At 46.5% G+C, this 6000-nt stretch overlaps 1 long non-coding RNA gene across 1 annotated transcript; it reads right to left on the reverse strand.

Annotated features, from left to right (window-relative positions):
* Nucleotides 1-446: 446 nt before the first annotated feature.
* On the reverse strand, nucleotides 447-4898 carry LOC139023145 (uncharacterized). Its single transcript, XR_011474296.1, has 2 exons — nucleotides 4788-4898; nucleotides 447-4656 (listed from the first exon to the last, which is right to left on the reverse strand). It is a non-coding gene; the product is annotated as an uncharacterized lncRNA (long non-coding RNA).
* Nucleotides 4899-6000: the final 1102 nt, after the last annotated feature.

Consider the following 6000-nt stretch of genomic DNA (forward strand, 5'->3'; position numbering starts at 1 on the left):
GTGTCCCAGGTATAAATCAGTCCCTGATTAGAGAGGAACAATGAAAAAACGCATTGGAAATGGCTTCGAGGTCCATTGTTGAGTTTGATGGCCATAAACCATGCAATGTTTAGTCAAATACAAGAGAGAAAACTTAATCAAATCAAATTTTATTTGTCACATACACATGGTTAGCAGATGTTAATGCGAGTGTAGCGAAATGCTTGTGCTTCTAGTTCCGACAAGGGCTTGCTGTCTGCAGTGACTATGCTTGTGTAATTGACTGATGTCATGTGTGAATCTATTTTAGTCTCCTTTATGTAGCCTGCCTGTGCTGACTTAACGCTTTACAAAGAAAGAAAGAAAAGACTCACTGGCACTACCTGGAAATATAAAGGACATATTCAATGTACAAAGCCCAAAAGACAGTCAGTGAAAATAATGACCATGTACAAAGTACTCAGACCTCAGTTGAGCAGATAGTGCTTTATTGTATTGAAGCGAATGACAATGGAATGGAGTGTATTATAATTATCAGCATTATGTGTCAAACAATAAACATCATAGAACATGAGTTAACATTTCTCACAGGACACCAGCGGCAGACAGCAACACACACAATGCTTTAGCAATGTGTAGCAAGGACTCTGGGTCACCATTACATACCTCACAATTTCCAAACAGTTAAAACCCCATAAACCTCACCATCTGTCTGTCCTCATATCTGTAATCATTAACACCTATCAGTGTGACACACACACACACACACACACACACACACACACTTCATTCAGTCTTCCAGAATTCATACGTTAAAAAAATAAAACACTCAAACTGATACATTTACACCGTACAATATTTTCCAAGCTCATGTGTGGTCATTTTGAATGTAGATGGATGCACGTAGATGAGAAAAGTTTCTTTTCGCAAAATGTTGGGTTTAGTACGACCTTTACATAGAGGAGGTTGAAGGATCAGCCAACGATGGACAAAACCGGCCATCTACGTCCCAGTGGACTGGGGAACAGTGAAGAGGGTAGTCCATAGTAGGAGTCCAAGTCTGTGACATGGGAGCACCTTCTCTATGGATCCAGCCACCATCTTCTCAGAGCAAAAACACATCTCTTGTGGTTGAGGGCAGGGAGAGCTGGCCCGTGGGTGAGGGCAGGGAGAGCTGGCCCGTGGGTGAGGGCAGGGAGAGCTGGCCCGTGGTAGGACAGGAAGCTGGCCCGTGGGTGAGGGCAGGGAGAGCTGGCCCGTGGGTGAGGGCAGGGAGAGCTGGTCCGTGGGTGAGGACAGGGAGAGCTGGCCCGTGGGTGAGGGCAGGGAGAGCTGGTGGTGGAGCAGGTAGACATTTCCTCTTCACCACTGATCCTGGGTCAGCTGTTTTAGGTTAAGGTTAGGGCTTAGGATGAAGGTTAGGGAGCCGGCGTGCAGTGGTTAAGGATAGGGCTTAGGGAACATGGAGCAGGCGTGCAGTGATGATGCAGCAACATTAACATAAGATGGTGGACGGGGAGTCTAGACTGGATCTGTTCCCTAAACAGTGCACTATTTTTGACCAGAACCTGGCTAACCCTAACCCTAATCCTAACCCTAAATGGGCTCTTGTCAAAATGATTTCACTGTTACAGGGAATAGGGTGCCATTTCATTCAGACGCATTCAAACTTCGGAGGAAGTCGTCAGCGGACAAGCACGACGAACACGATTACGACAGTCACACAAACCCCAACACAGCGGTCCCTACGGAGCAGCGGGGAACGCAGGGTTAAGATCAGCCCAGAGGCAGTCTCCACACCAAGAGGTAGACACACTGATCGGAGTTCAGATTTGCTGTACCACCCCCTCTTAATGGTGAAGGTTAGGATTTGGGGAAGGTAAGCGCCATCTGTGCCTAATGACTACGTTCTACCCATACCCTCAGCATCAGAGATACGCCATTTTAGTTTTTATGTTTGAAAACTGAACTAGTCAAAATAATAATACATTGAAAACACCTACTACACAGGAAGGGAAAACATTGAAAATAAAACCCTATTATTAAAATAACATTTTAACTTTGTAAAAAACCAAAAAGACATTAAAAAAGACAAAATGAAATCATTTGTAGTATAAAGGCACACCTCTTACACAGTGTATACGATGACAACACAGTTTAAAGCATGGTAAGGAGAGACTGATGGGGTTAAGACTAGGAGAGTTACAATGGATCTAAACAGCCAAGACACAGGAGGGAGAAACCGTGTTCCTGTAACATGTATTGGTTTTGTTTTTACAGTGCGTACAAGCATTGTACAAATTCAAGCAGTAGCATTCTTCATATAACACAACACTGTCATTAACTCAAACGGTGGTGCTTTAAAATACAATTATATTTCATGACTAAAATGCAACGGAAAAATATATGTGAATAGAATCTATGCATCTAAAACAAACAAACCATAATATGGACGTTTTTTGCTTGGGTTAGAACAGTCGAGGAGAACGTCACTGGTTTAGTAGGTTACCCATCACAGGTACAACACCAGACAGATTCTTCTCACTTGGTACAAGTCAGAGCTATATAGAGATATCTCTGGAACAGGTATAATGATACTACGTTTCCCTTGTTAAAACCATTAAAACCACGTCACCCAGTCGTTTCCCTTGTTAAAACCATTAAAACCACGTCACCCAGTCATTTCCCTTGTTAAAACCACGTCACCCAGTCATTTCCCTTGTTAAAACCACGTCACCCAGTCGTTTCCCTTGTTAAAACCATTAAAACCACGTCACCCAGTCGTTTCCCTTGTTAAAACCACGTCACCCAGTCGTTTCCCTTGTTAAAACCATTAAAACCACGTCACCCAGTCAGGATCGCATGCATAACATTTGGTTACTTTTAGTATCTGTGCAAAATATAAAAAATGTACCACCTCAATTCAAACCCGGCCAAATTCAATCTGAGATAAAACAACCTTTCAACAACAACGACACAACAGAAGTCTGAATAACAGGCAGACAACAAGGTTAAAAGGAGAGGCTGACAGGTTGGCATGACGTCACCACTTAAATAACAAAAGTAGATTTTCCTACAACCCAGCCCCTTCCTTTCCTCTCATGAAACACTGACACACAGCCGACTCAGGCATGAACCTTGTATAGAGATCTTTGACTGTCTCAGGGCTCTCCATCTCAGTCCTGGAACGCTAATAGTCGTGAAGGCTTTTGTTCCAGCCCTGCTGTAACACCTAATTCAAATAACTAATCAAGGTCTTTTGTCTGGACCACAATAAGCTGAATCAGGTATGTTAGTGCTGAACAGGAGTAAAGCCTGCATACCCAGTACTCCTCCATGGCCGGGGTTGGAGACCCCTGACACAGACAGATGTGGGTAAGACTCTGGTTCAGGCTGGTTCGATACCAGAAGTAAACACTAGGCCGTCTGTATCTGTCCTGAATGCACCCCTACGCACTACACTCAGGCCTTGTCCCAAACCCACCTCTAGTCCCTCCTACAGCCTAGCCACTACTCGTCTAGACACTTTCCCTAGTCCCTCCTACACCCCTATCAGACATTTTGGGGCTGAGTTAGATGGCTCCAAACAGTGCTTTTGTTGTGGTGCATGTAACAGAACGAGACATCATGTCTCTAACATAAAAGTGCAACAATTTGTTTAAGGTGCTGATGGCAATTCAGGTTCAAAGGTCCATGAGGTATCATACCATCGCCCTGCCCTGTCCCACAGGAAGTCAGACACACCAACTTCCTAATACCCTTTCCTGGTACCCCGCCAGAATGACATAAACCCGATCAGTCAATGATGTCGTAAATCTCTAAAGCCTAATGGAACTGAATGAAACTGTCGGACCTCGTGTCATTTCTGGTCTCCTCTCTGGCCGTCCTTCCAGGTACCCTGCTATTCTCCTCTCTTCATCCTCGCTATTCTTAACTTGTACTCAGCCAGCGCGCTCACTACCACACACACACACACACTGCACTACTGACCAGCTCCCAGTCTGACTAGACGCAGCTTATCCTAACGTCTCTTGTATATGGAGGGAGTGATGGATGAAGGGACAGATAGGAAGGTGGCTTGGGCAGGGCTAAATGGCAATTGGATGGTCTGGCCTATTGGAATAATACTTCCTACTTCCTGAAGACGAGTGAATGGTTTGGACTAGCCTCAAGGTGCACTTCCTGTTTACTTCTACCTGTACTATTTACTCAGAGAGTGACCTCACTATTGCTATCCAATCACTGAGCCCTGTTCTTCCTCATTCTAACCCCACCCCCTCCCAAAGGGGAATACAGAAAAACAAACAATTCAGGGTGAGGACGTGGTGTAAAAAAAACTAGATTCCCAAAGTACACAAAACAAACAAATAGAAAAGTACTGACTAGAACACCCCGTAACAGAGATCAAGTCAACAGATAAGATACACTTATTCTCCTATCACACCTTATGGTCCCGCGTAACAGAGATCAAGTCAACAGAGAAGATGAATGTAAACAAATGATGGTTTTAGCTGCAGAGGGACACCCCTGCTAAAGGAGAAATGGAGAGAGATAAAAACCACCTCCACTCTCAGCCAGCCCCCCCCCCCCCCCCCCTACTCCCGGGGGCTATGAGAGAATAGTGGGTATGAAGTCGTAGAACCTCTTGGAGTACTGCTCTGGGTTCACCGTGGAGATCTCCGCTCCGCCTGCAGGGAGGACACATGGTGTCAGGAGTCAGTCAAGGGAAAAAACACAATCACACAAAAATCCAACCAAACGAAGGTGCAGACTCACTCACTCACTCACTCACTCACTCACTCACTCACTCACTCACTCACTCCGTGTTTGACGGTCTTGGCAGCGTGAGCGGCCTTCTTCTTGGCATCGTAATGCTGCAGAAATCAATGAACCGCCATGAAGTACACCTCCTTCCTAGGAGCACCTGAACACACAGACATACAGGATTATCCCTGCACCTCCTCCTAGGAGCACCTGAACACACAGACACACAGGATTATCCCTGCACCTCCTTCCTAGGAGCACCTGAACACACAGGATATTCCCTGCACCTCCTTCCTAGGAGCACCTGAACACACAGGATTATCCCTGCACCTCCTTCCTAGGAGCACCTGAAACACACAGGATTATCCCTGCACCTCCTTCCTAGGAGCACCTGAACACACAGACACACAGGATTATCCCTGCACCTCCTTCCTAGGAGCACCTGAAACACAACACACAGGATTATCCCTGCACCTCCTTCCTAGGAGCACCTGAACACACAGGATTATCCCTGCACCTCCTTCCTAGGAGCACCTGAACACAGGATTATCCCTGCACTCCTTCCTAGGAGCACCCTGAACACACAGGATTATCCCTGCACCTCCTTCCTAGGAGCACCTGAACACACAGGATTATCCCTGCACTCCTTCCTAGGAGCACCTGAACACACAGACACACAGGATTACCCTGCACCTCCTTCCTAGGAGCACCTGAACACACAGGATTATCCCTGCACCCTCTCCTTAGGAGCACCTGAACACACAGACACACAAGATTATCCCTGCACCTCCTTCCTAGGAGCACCTAACACAGACACACAGGATATCCCTGCACCTCCTCTAGGAGCACCTGAACACACAGACACACAGGATTATCCTGCACCTCCTTCCTAGGAGCACCTGAACACACAGACACACAGGATTATCCTGCACCTCCTTCCTAGGAGCACCTGAACACACAGACACACAGGATTATCCCTGCACCTCCTTCCTAGGAGCACCTGAACAACAGACACACAGGATTATCCCTGACCTCCTTCCTAGGGAGCACCTGAACACACAGGATTATCCCTGCACCTCCTTCCTAGGAGCACCTGAACACACAGACACACAGGATTATCCCTGCACCTCCTTCCTAGGAGCACCTGAACACACAGACACACAGGATTATCCCTGCACCTCCTTCCTAGGAGCACCTGAACACAGCACACAGGATTATCCCTGCACTCCTTCCTAGGAGCACCTGAACACACAGACA

The sequence above is a fragment of the Salvelinus sp. IW2-2015 genome, linkage group LG27 (genome assembly GCF_002910315.2).
Source record: "Salvelinus sp. IW2-2015 linkage group LG27, ASM291031v2, whole genome shotgun sequence".
Lineage (NCBI taxonomy): Eukaryota > Metazoa > Chordata > Actinopteri > Salmoniformes > Salmonidae > Salvelinus > Salvelinus sp. IW2-2015.